At 46.7% G+C, this 12,941-nt stretch overlaps 1 protein-coding gene across 1 annotated transcript in view; it reads right to left on the bottom strand.

Annotated features, from left to right (window-relative positions):
* Positions 1-9,498, bottom strand: part of LOC119377101 (uncharacterized) — a 133,772-nt gene extending 124,274 nt beyond the window's left edge. Inside the window, exon 1 of the mRNA XM_049411536.1 lies at positions 9,391-9,498. The gene's annotated coding sequence lies outside the window, so the exon portion shown is untranslated. The remainder of the gene's footprint in view (positions 1-9,390) is intronic.
* Positions 9,499-12,941: the final 3,443 nt, after the last annotated feature.

Here is a 12,941-nt window from a genome sequence, read left to right as displayed (position 1 = left end):
ACGTACCTGCAAAAGGAAGGTGCCTCTATTGGGTCTAGGGTGGCACCGGTTCTAAGTGATATTTGTCTAAGTAGAGTCGATCGGGCGCTCCAACCGGTTTTACAAGCATCCGTAATCAGGGTCTTTCGTTTTGTAGATGACTAGATTGTTTTTTCCGTAAGGGAACTCAAGACATGTCGGCAGGTATTCTCAAGAGTTTTGAGCAGTTTGGTCTTGGCCTAAAGTTTACTTCCGAATGCTTAAATGACCATTGCATCCAATTTTTGGGTCTACAGCTGCAGTTCTCACCCACACATGTATGTTGGTTCTTCGCCCTAGGTCTGTCAAACCTGTGTTGAATTAGCCATACGAAACTGGTAAAAAATGCCATTGCACTCTCCTGCTTCAGTTCTGTGCTGAAGAATCCTGCACTCATTTAGTTGAAACCAGTTTTTTCTGGGCAGGTGCAAGAACTGAGTCAAGCTGGCTTCCCACGGGATGTCTTGGTAAAGGTTGCGAGAAGTTGATCAAGAAGATCAGAAAAGGTCCCGTTGATGGCTGCAACTGGCAGAGAAGGCGCAGCGAAAAAAATTTGTTGTTCTTCCATATGTGCATGGTTTCACCCACCGTTTAAAAAAGGTCGCATCACGATATGACGTGCAAGTGGTAATTTCTGCCAGGATAAGCTATCCACTTTATGTGCCAAGGTAGACCGACGTGTGGCGAACCGACAAATTGTGCAGCAGGATAAGTGCAATGTAAGTCATGTTCATAACTATGTATCCTGTATCACCAGTGTTCCATGCCCCTGTCTTGCAATCGTGTATACATGGGCCAAACGGGACGATGTCTAAATGTTAGACTTAGGGAACATTGTAATTCTCTGAAAGGCCACTCTGGCCTTCATTTAGCAGCGCATTGTAAGAAATGTGGCTGCTCCCCGCTCTTCAGTGACACTTCTGTGTTGTTCCGCCACAAAAATCAAAGAGCGCGTGAACTTGTCGAGGCTGCGCACATTCATAAGCAATCTGAGTCTTGCGTTAGTGTTTCCTCTGTTGCTTTACATGAAAAAGAGTTATGTTATCTTGGTGCTGTATGACGGGCGTGCTATCGTTGATGTGCCCTGGGTTTTAGTTGATATGGGTCCCTCTCGGCTTTTTCTCCTCCCCCTTTGCCCTTTCTTGCTCTTAATCCTGTCCTTTATATTGCCTTGTTCTTGCAATAAAGCTTCAGTTGATAGTCTGTGCCTGTTTGTGCTTTCCTCTCCTCTTGTGTCACCGTCCGTTTTTTGCGCAGTTACGTAATGTACCGACGCCAGTCCCCGTCTCCCCCCTTCTCAGCGACCGAGCGCATCCCAGAGTGAGATGGAGGGGAGAAATGCACCTATGGTGTTGTCTCTTCAGCGCCATGAGGACCATCGCTGGTCTGGCCCATTATACGTCCCAGTGCTGACAACATGGGGTCAACAAGCCACTTAATGCCCCAAAGGGGGTGCAGGTGCGTGCTCTTCATTTCGATCCTGCTAAGAGTTCAGGATTGGCGGAATCCTGGCCACCATGTCGAAAAAAGGAAGAGGGTGGACCCCAACCTTGTCATTTAGAGCACCGGGCTCTTTTACTAAGTTCTGAACGACGTAAATACTTGTACATAAAGTCTTCCTTTCTTCAACTCGTCCTCGTGACTGCCCCGGCCACGACACCCACTCGTGTTCCTATATCGGCTACGCTACTAAAGATGCAACGGTACTTTGACCACCGGGGTGGCGCTGCACACACCGTGAGAGCTCCAGCGGTGGTGGCCCATACGGGCGTCTCCACGCGTGGCTGTCTTGCGGGTCTCGATGCAGGGCTACTCGCAGGAGTGCCGATCACGAGGCGATGGCACCTCCAGCAGTGTCCACAGAGCACAGAGAATTTAGTGCGAGAAGCAGAAGTATGGAGTGTCGTACTCGAAGAGACACTCGTGAAACGGGCTAGCCTTCTTCCTCTGTTTTACTACAAAAAACTGAGCAAAAAAACAGGGACCGTGTGTTAACCTTCCCTTTTCTAACCCTGCAGTTTTGGTAGCACTTTACGCTGTGTGCGTGTGCCGAGCCAGAACCGCCTCGTGGTACGTAAAAGTGGGGGCGTGCCCTGAAGACGTTCAGAGGTTGTGCGGCTGGTTTGAACCGTCACCAGGCCATGCAAGCGCATCTGTAAGATACTGCAGTCCGAGTGGTGGAGGCAAGCGAGGCTATATGAAGACTGTCTTCGGACCCACTGTGGTGTTGGGCAGGTAGCCGTAAGACGCAAGCTTACCGAGGGTGGTGTGACACAAGGTCCCGAGTTACGGAATTCCTTTAGAACACTTTGCGGCCACGCTCCCAAAAAAGAAGAAAGCTCAAGGACCGTCTGCCAAAATAGTCTTCCTGGATGGTACCGTCTTGCCAGAAGCTCATCTGAAGACCCTAGGTTGGGTCCAAAATTCTGCCTCGAGCCAACACTTGGGCATCCGGAAATTTTGGCCGTGGCGCGTTCTGTCGCTGAAAGGGTTCCTGAAGATGAAAAAGGGCAGGTGCGTCGCTGAAGGAGCAGGGGTTGTGACCGCACTCAATGAAAGGAGCGGAAGAAAGAGTAAGGTTTAACCTTTGGTGACTACATGGTTTCCAATAGCATCAGACCTTTGCTCGCCGACAAGGAAGGGAACTTGGTTTCCTGCATGAGCGCACCTTTTCGGAAAAGGGGATGCTTGCGGTGCAGAAGAACCTCAAGAGGGTTGGGGAAAAACCAAGGGACGTGAAGAAGAAAGCGATCGCCCCTACTGGAACAGCTGAAGCTTGACAGGCTGTGCGCGGATGTGAGAAGTGAGAAAGGAAATTTGTTGAGCCTTTTCTTCACTGTAAAAACCCATAGAGAGGGTCACCCGTTTAGGGTAATTGTTTCCGAGCGCGGAACTTGGCAGTGTTGGTATCTGGCTTCCTGCAAAAGCACCTCTCGTCTCTGTGCATTCGGGATCCCCTTCCACCTTAAGAACTCAGATGAAGTTGTTCAGTTCCCGAGGACAGCACCCCCGTGCCTGTGTCAGTGTTCAGTATAGACGTGGAGGACCTTTTCTACTCGTTAGAGCACGACACCCTGATGAAAAGTGCGAGAGGCTGCATACAAGAGGACAACGACTAGCTAAGGTTCCAGAATGACTGTGGCGTTTCTGTGGGGGGCCTTCCTGGAGCTGTTGTCGGTATATTTACGCTCGACTCTGGTTGAATGGAAAGGTGGGCTGTACGGGCAGAAATCGGAGTTTGTATCGGTTCCCGCGTTGCGCCTATACTGAGTGAAGTGTACCTAGGTAGGATTGATTGTGACCTCGAAGTGGCCTTGGGATGTGTAGCCCTGAAGACTATGCGTTACGTCGATGACTTTCTTGTTTTTGTTGACAAGAACAATTGCGCGAATGCTAGAGTCAATGTGCTGAAAATATTCAAGGAGAAGGGGCGGGGTTTGAAATTTACTTTTGAGGTCCCAAAAGACGATTGTATCCAATTTTTGGACTTGAAAATCAAGATTGGACAGGAGCACACGTGTTGGTGGTATTCGCCTCGGTCGGTTAAGCCATTCTCGATTTCCGTTCTTCCCACTCCAAGTTAGTAAAGAACGGTATAGCCGCATTGTGCTTAGAATCTGCCTTTGCGCAAGTCGTGCCCACATCAATGTCGGTGGCTTTCGATAACCAGATCAATAGACTTAGGTTATCAAACTTTCCTGAAGGAAACTTAGCCTGTATAAGTGAAAGATTATTGAATAAATTCAAACAGGAAGGAAAGGGCGGTGGCGACAGGGTGGCCGCCGATAAAGATATGCCCATCGCCTGCATTCCGTATCTTCATGCCTTCTCGCACCGTACGAAAAAGGTGGGAAACCCGTATGGTGTTAAGGTGGTTTTTTCCTCTAGGAACAAGTTGGGCCGAGTCTGCGCAGCAGTGGACAGGAAAGTGGAAGGCAAAGGAAGAAGTGGAATGAATGTGAAGTTAATCATCGGCAGGGTTAGTTGAATGCGGCAAGGCTGTTGTCTATCACATCCCCTTGTCTTGCGGAAAATGCTATATCGGGCAAAACCGGGAGGTGTGTGAACAATCGTCTAATGGATCACGGGCTTCGCGGAAAGCTCAGCCTTCATGAAATCTGTGCTTGCACTGCAAAGTTGCAAGTGTCACCCGTTGCTGCATGAAACAAAGGTGTTGTCCAGGCATAAGATGGGACAGCGTGAGAAGTGGCTGAGGCATTCTACATCCACAAGTATGGCAGCATGTGCGTTGCAAGGCCTTCGCTTACGTTACACAAACTAGAGATAGACTATCTAACTGCCAACCTCTAATCGTTCACGTGGTTTTTCCTCTTACTTATATCTGTGTTTCCTTCAATAAACTTCCAGTTGCTAGTCTGCGCTTGTGCGTGTGTCTCACTTGTCCCTGTTTTTTTTTTTGCGCAGTTTTTTGTAGTAATGGAGTACCAATCGCCCAACACTCAGTCCTTCCTCTGTTTTCTATGCTGCACCGCTCGAGGAAATCAGTCTTTTCGATTGTCATCACCAGCATATAGCTAGACACAAATAGAGATGCGGCAATATATATATCTGTGGACTCTCAGTAAACGGAAATCCCTTAAAGTGGCGGTCCCACTCCGGCGGCACCCGCTCCGCGTTTTAGGCATTGTTTACTGGCGCACTGTGCTTGCTCTGCTCAATGGACGAATATGAGTTGTATTGCATTAGAAAGTTTACGTTCTCCACTTTCTAATGACAGCTAGTATTGCTGCCTAGTCGAGAGCATTATTTTATGGCAATGAAAACAGTGTGAGCAAAAAACAGCGTTTTTGCTGTACAAGCCTCCGTTGTACTGCCAGCGCGGCAAAACTGTTCAACATAACGAAATGAAATTGTGAGCCTTTTATTGAAGCGTCATGCAAGGTTTCTATGAAGAGATATTGTCAATAAAGCAGTTAGAAATTGATGCAGGCTCCAATAAAATGGGCAAACAATGAAAGTTTATCAGTAAATAACATTTCTTCTGTTCTGTGTAGATCATCAATATTGAATGGGTTTCCAGGCTACAGTGTACGTTATGTCTGCGCGAAGTTGTTTTGTGTTTCATGAACAGTTCATGAATTTCACTACTTCAATTCGGCAATTTATGGTTTTACTTGGTCAGGCATTACCGACGAAGGGACAAAACTATCCAAGCTGAAACTCTGAAATCTTCAATATTCAAGCAGCAAGCGATTCTCTGGGTTTCTATGAAGAGAAAATTGTCGTCAGTGAATTGGAAAATTTGCAGGACAGCAGTGAATTTAGCTCATTTTTCTGCTTGCCAGGTTCGTGCAAATTTACTTTTTTTTGTTCTAAAGGCTACTTCGCAACAAGTATTGCACATTAGCAGGACCACGTAGTGTCTTGTAATTACCAGCACTCACTAACTTTACGAAGAAGTGCTTGAAACAAAAGATTTAAAAAAAAATATTAAATCTCGCGAACATTTTTTGATCGCGCCGCCATCTGTGAAAAAAGATATCAAGTTGTTTCACGTCAGTTCCGAGGCTCGTCAAAAGTGGCGCCTCTAAACATTACTAAGCCACCAAAACATGGATGGGTTATTTCTCCAGATTTTAGCGCAGTGGCTAAATCTAGTCGACACGTCTTCAATGCACCATGTAACCCCATGAGGCTGCTGAAGAAAGACAGAGAGGGAGAGAAGGGAAGACAGCATGAATGCATAGCTAGCAGGATAGGCTATTGTGCCGAGGATTCCAGGAATTGCTTGGTTGCTCGCCTTTGTGCTCAGCTGACTGTAGAAGTGTTTTCGAAGTACACAAAGAACTTCACCTTGCCTCCGCATATTTTTGAGGCTCGTATGACAATACCTAGAAACCTGCTTTCCGGAAACCACGCGGTGAGGTGGCGAGTGCTTGGCGGTGTATGTGTGTTTGACTATTTCACGTGATGCCCCGTTGCGTACACTTTGCAAACACCTGTAAGTTGGCTTTCCATTAACCAATATTTTCCTACAAAACTCTTCATTCCCCGACTGCTTTTCTCCCTCTAAGCTTGTTCACCCCTCCACATTCCAACGTGGGCTCAGCACCAAGGCTTTTGAAAACATACTGCAGGAATGTCACACCTCATTGTAAGTTCCCTCTTGCACAGAAAGGGGGAAACGAAAGAAAGGAAAGATAGGGATTAGTGGTGAATGGAAAAAGAAGTCTTTGTCTGCCCTTCTGGTAGAGGCTTTCCTATGGAAAACTAACTTGCTCGCGCATGCACTGTAACTACAGTAAAACCTCGTTAATTCAAAGTCATTGGGACTGTGAAAAACTTTCGAATTAAGCGGGTTTTCGAATAACGAAACATACAAAAAGCGGGATGCAAGGAACTTTGAATTACTGAAAGTAATCCGAGGTGGCCGTTTGGCCTTCTAGTTTGTGGCTCCAAGGGTTGTTTTCCAGCAATACCTGGTCCCATTTTTGCCGCGAACCCGGGAAAACGGCGGGCCTCGCTGCTGTCAGCGTAAAAAAAAAAAAAAAAAAAGAAGTCTCGTGGTCAGCTGAAATGCGTGCCTGCGGGAAAAATGGCGTGCTTCACTGCAGTGCTGTGGTGACACGCGGGCAGCATGTCACCTACTCCTCGCAGCGTCAGCGCGTCATGATGCGACCATTCACCCATTCCTTCTGGTAAAATAAGGAATACGATAATGGCCAGTTTGACAAAATCCGCGATCTGTTCTGGCTGGAAAACATGATCATTGAAGTTTTAGAACTGAGTTTTCGAAGTGGGGGGGGGGGGGCGTTACAGGCAAGAACTCCGCCAGCAGTGCAAGTGCGCAAATTGCTGGAGCAACCGCCAGTCGGAGGTTCGCATACATCATGAATTCCGTCAGGTCGTCCTTTATTATCTTTTCTTTTCCCAAAAAGAATGGGTAAATTATGACGCGCTGACGTTGTGAGAAGCATGCGACATGCTGCCCGCGTGTCACTACTGTGTTGCAGTGAAGCACGTCTTATTTTCTGCAGGCGCACGTAGCTGACCACGAGACCGCGTTTTTTTTTTCTTTAGTACTTTTTTTGCGCTAGCACCAGCGAGGCTGGGTTGCTTCAACTGTCACTCATTAATATCGCTACACTGCATTGCCCTGTGGCTCCTAATGGCCGTCGCTTCCGCGGATTTTCGGCGAAATCGGGATCGGGAATTGGCACATGGCACCCAAAGTTTTCGAATTAACCGGGCTGGCTCTGACCGCCGCTTCAAAATATCCACTCAGATTTACACTGGAAAACACGGGACCGCAGAAACCCTTCGAATTGAGCGGGATTTCGAAATAACCAAGTTCGAATTAATGAGGTTTTACTGTATTTTGCAAGTTGTCAATTATAACGAGTCTTATTGCCCCGACTGTCACGAAAAGTGCAGATGGCTGCGTGAGCTCTGGAGCTCCCAGCCACGCGCAACAAACCAAATGTCACCCCGCCACGGTGGTCTAGTGGTTATGGCGCTCGACTGCTGACCCGAAGGTCGCGGGATCGAATCCCGGCCGCGGCGGCTGCATTTTCGATGGAGGCGAAAATGTTTGAGGCTCGTGTACTTAGATTTAGGTGCACGTTAAAGAACCCCAGGTGGTCGAAATTTCCGGAGCCCTCCACTACGGCGTCTCTCATAATCATATCGTGGTTTTGGGACGTTAAACCCCACATATTATTATTATTATTATTATTATTATTATTATTATTACAAACCAAATGTCACGCGTCACGATGCAAGTTTTGAAACGCATGATTTTCAGTAGGTTGTCTAGTCGTCGAAATATGTATTGTATTTACCAGCGTAATAATTACACTCGCGTAATGGTAACACATCCGCTTTCATCATTTTTTTTTTCGAATTATATGGTACCCTCAAAAATCACTGATGTGACTGCCATTTGCTTGTTGCAGTGCATGGAAAACGATCTAGCAGAGAGGTAGCAGAAATAAAGCTGGGGCAGTGCGGAATAGTTAGACAACACGTGCACAATTTACGCTCATGAACTAATAATTTCTCCAAAAACTAAGTTTAGCAAATAATCTGATTGCACATGCAGATCATGTGGTATCTTATTTTATAGGCACCCCTCACTGACCAAAGCGCTCTACGTAGCTCTTATTAGAGTTTTAGCTAGATTCGGAAATACGGTATGCAAATACGCTACTGTATGACTGTGCCGGTCCTCCTTTCCAGGTCATCAACCTTTTGCCGGTGAAGGCACCCCAACACCACAAAAGCTTTTTTAAAAATTGCTGTGGGGTTGTCACGCCTCACTGTTGCCCGTCCACCTACGCATTGTTAATGAGACACCTGTTGTTTGGGGTACGCAGTGTCACTGGAACGGGGAGCGGCAAAAGCACAACTAGCGAGAAAGGAGGAATGCCTTACCGCATTTGCGTACCGTATTTCCGTAACTTGCTAAAACTCTCTATTTACTGTCTCATCATCGGTGGCCATATACACCTAGAAAATGAGACGTTCAAAGAACACACAGAAGCGCTCAAACGTGTCCCTCCTATGGACCTTTTCAACGAAGGCTTTCTGGGGAGCTTCCGAATGTAGGGACATATGTATGAGGTCAAGCGGCACATGCGCGACACCCACACTACATTTACAGTCGAACCTAAGCTGATGACAGCGGAGGCATCTCTAATTACTATGCAAGCCAACACTGCCGGTCTTCAGGGCCAGTGTCAAGCTTTTTCGAGAAGTCAGAAGTTGGTCGTTCAGAAACCAAATCCCTATTTCCAGCAACCCTTTCGGCAGCATGGCTCAGTTCTACCTTTCCACGAGAGAGAGGGGGCGCCTCTTTTCTGGACACTTGCAGAAGGGTACAAAGGCTCTCTGGGCGGTGCATCTTTTTTTTCTTGGGGAACGGGGGAAGGTCCGGGGGGGGGGGGGGGGGGGGCTTCAGGCACCTTTACAACATCCCAAAGGAGCTTATGGCAACAGCTGCAGCCCTGAAAAGGAGAGATTAGTTGCAACAGGTGCAGGCTTTTCGCCACCACCTGCTGCGACAGTGAAGAGCACATTTTCCTCCCTTTTTTCGAAACATGACTGAGTGGCGTCGTCTGGTGTCACAGGAAGAACTACTCGCAAGATGGCGACCGTAGAACCGCCACCTTAAATGGAATAACTGCCTCTAGTATGGTTGTTCTCACACCTGAATGTTTCAACCCGGCTCATTTCTCAGTAAACGGAGCTTCTGTTACAGCGAACATATTTCTCTGGTCCCTCCCTTCAGCTTTTGTTTAACGAGAGTCTACTGTATATATGCACAGACCCTTACAGCTATGGCAAAAGTGTGTCTGGAACGTCCATATTATTGCCATGACAATAGAAGAACCGACACTTGAGGATGCTCACCTTGCCTAGCTTGTAGTCATCCTTCTTCTTTGCAGAGTTACGCAGACTCTCCACACTGTGTCGGCACTTGTCGTAGTCCACCAATTTACGGCCTCTTTTGGCTATGCGGCCCTGAAGGACAAAATTCTACTTCAACATGACACAAAACAAAAAACGTCATTTTTTTTTTTAAGAAAGGTAAACACACATGGAAAACATGGGCACAAAAAAAAAGCTTTCTAAAAATGAATTACCAATATCCTCAGAGTAAAGGACCATCAAGGCATCATGTTACTTTCAACGCATTTGCCAGCGCATTCCTACTAAAGCACCTGTGTCATGCACAGGTGAGGAATTTATTAGGTAACTTCCACAAAATGCAAACACCTTATTTTCGGTTAGTAAGACAAACTTGTTTTTCAAAGCATTCCTTAGTGCATGCAACAGTATGATGCAGTGTGCACAGGTGGAAGCATTATGTGCATTTTTTTTTTGAGAATGCAATAAGGTGCACACTGCTGAGTTTTCAAACAAATCAAATTGTTCTACCTTCTCCTGGCAGCACGATGAGACTTCGTGACACACTGCTTGTGAGCTCCTATATCGTGCTGGAATGCATGAACAATTAGCTGGTTTTGAACAATAACGGCCGGCGTCTGGCAAGCACGCAATAATGTAGCACATCTTACATTCAAAATACAAAGTGTTTGCATGAGGGAAATGCTGTCTGAACACTGCTTATCTGCAGCATATTTATCATCGCCAGAGAAATCATGTCTCATCAGTCATCACCCCCTCACAAAAAAATCTTCTTTTTCATGCTCATCTATACAACAGATTCATTTAGCAGGGGTGCAACAGCTGCCCCAATTTGATACAATTCCTTATTTTCTGTGCCAAGCTGAGCCAGCAGATCTGTTGAAACTGCACCACCCTGCACCAAAATTCCAGATTAGCCACAGAATTTCTCACTAGTGCTAATTTTAGCAATAAATGGGAGGCCCCAAGGGCTACCTGCAGTTTGGGCATCATCACCCAATGCAGTCAAAATGCGCAGACCCTAGCCCCACCGTGAAAGAAAAGAAGAAGCAACAGTGGTTCTAAATTCCCTGGTGTTGTTCTATTGCGTGCAGAATGCTCTTTAAGCCACTTTCGCCGCAGTACGCCAGTGTCTTGCGGAAAAGCGTACTAACATTTAGAAGGGGTCATTTGTATTAGCTGTCACGGGACACAGCACATTTTGCTCTTCAATTACTCATTTGTGCATGCGCTATACACTACAAGTGCTAGTGTGATTGCTGACGTGTAAAAAACTGCTGGCCATTATTCAGAGCTGTTTACAAAAATGTACACCATTTTCTTTCCTGCTTTACGAATCTCTCCACATTTCAAGGTTGTCACGTTGGCAGGTGGTCATTAGCATTTGCAGTGCCTGTCAAATGATTTTACTACAGGTGCTGCAAATGCTCTTTGTTACTGTTAGTGCCCTGAGGGTTGGCTCAACAAGCGCTGCTTTCACTGAAATAACAGTAAGCTGATGCTGAATGTTAATACATATTTGTCTTTTATTTTGTAAAAGAAAGCCTCATTTGTTATACTGCTCCAATTTGGGATTTCATGCTAAGAAGTGAACTTCTTTGCCCCCATAACCTGCTGCAAATTCGGATTGCCGTGCTCCTAAAGCAACATTTTGAATTAGCGAACCTGAATTAACGAACTATTTTGGCCACCAAACCCATTTTAACAAAGTTTTTCCTGAAATAACTGAGCGAAAAAGCGGTGATTTCCTTGTAATTTCGACCAAAGTGGGTTTCTGTTGGAGTGTGCGCTTTAACCCTTTGCGGTGCGTTGTCAGGCAGCGCCCGACAACGCAACACGACTGTAGCGGTCCGCTGTAGGGCACCGCCCGACAAGGGTGTTTGTGGTTTAAATTTCGCTGTTTTCTCACTGCGAGTCGTGCGCATTTTTTTTTTGTATACATGAAGTGCCATCTCTTGAGGAATAAGTGAGCTCTGTTTGTTGAGGTTTACTTTTTTTTTATACTAGGTGCAGCACTACGTTCAGCACGGAGCTTAGAGCGTACCCACTGGCGCACGGTTCGCTGAGAAGCATGGCCACGTTTCACCGCGTGTATTTTATGGTGGTGCTTTTAGCGAAAGCGAGGACGACTTTAGTGAGGAAGAGAATTACGTGCCTCCACCAGACAGTGATGACAGTGAATCAGCAGAAGTGAGTGACAAAGACGACAGTGGTGGAAACCTGCAGTAACAACCCTGGCCTGCACCCAGGAGAATGCTTTGAGCGGTATCATACGCTGCCCAAATATCGCTAAAGGAGTTGCCTGGAGAAAGCAGGAGCAAAAATAAATATCCTGTGAGTTTTTCTTCCACAGTTTGTGTTTTTCTTCGCGGCGCCAGAAACTGGCAAAATAGTTTCGAACCGGTAGAGCCGGAAAGTGGGTAAAAGTTTTGGACTGCAAAGGGTTAACGCTATCGCATTGAAACATTTAGGTGCCCTAGTTATGGTCCTAGCTTTAATTTGACAAGGCTGCATGCTCCACCCATGCACAGAACAACGGACTCTGCACCGTCCTTGTGTCCCAGATGGTGCTTAAGGTGGGGGTGCTTGCTTTGGTCATTCATTTTGATGACACAGATATCATTGCCTATCTCCCGTCATCTTTCTCGCTCGGTCTGCTCGCACAATCACCGCACTCGTTGTCCACGTTATCACATATCGGTAGCCCGCGATAACTTCCCGTGACCGTCTCCCCGGCCTGCATTGCCCGGACACGGTGTTCCATACGGCCTTTTCAGATGCGCAGGGGTGGGTTGCCGGCAAAAACAATGCCGTCGTAGGTTTAGGATGTCGGCACAGTATACTTCCAAATTTCGAAGGATAAAAAATATCTCGATTTAACGAAATAATTTGGACGTGATCGTCACCCGGTTAAATCGAGTTTCAACTGTATGTAGCCTCATATTAGTGTTATATTAGTTGTACAAACAGGGTCAGTTGGGCAAGTTGGCAAATGTGCATCATGAAATAAAGCATGCAAAAAATACAGGCAGATCCCGTCCACTGTGGGAACCAATTTATTTATTTATGCCCCGCCACAGTGGTCTAGCAGTTATGGCGCTCGACTGCCGACCCGAAGGTCGCGGGATCGAATCCCTGCAGGGGCGGCTGCACTTCCGACGGAGGCGAAAAGTTTGAGACCCGCGTACTAAGGTTTAGGTGCACGTTAAAGAATTCCAGGTGGTCGAAATTTCCGGAGCCCTCCACTACGGCGCCCCTCATAATCACATCGTGGTTTTGGGACATTAAACACCAGATATCATATTAATTTACCCTCAGGGCCAAATGGCACTGAAGAGGGAAGTGGTAGCAATACATGAAGTAACCCGTGCAAAGTGTACTAGAAAATTACCTGCCATAGTAGCTTATCTCGTAAGGTATCACGCTGCTAAGCTCGAAGGTGTGCGTTCCATTCCTGGCCCCAGCAGTGACACTTCGACGGGTGCGAAATGGAAACAACACCCACGTGCCCCCACTAAGACGTGCCAAACAAT

This window comes from Rhipicephalus sanguineus, unplaced genomic scaffold, assembly GCF_013339695.2.
Source record: "Rhipicephalus sanguineus isolate Rsan-2018 unplaced genomic scaffold, BIME_Rsan_1.4 Seq347, whole genome shotgun sequence".
Taxonomy (NCBI): domain Eukaryota; kingdom Metazoa; phylum Arthropoda; class Arachnida; order Ixodida; family Ixodidae; genus Rhipicephalus; species Rhipicephalus sanguineus.
This window is presented reverse-complemented; position numbering and strand designations above follow the sequence as displayed.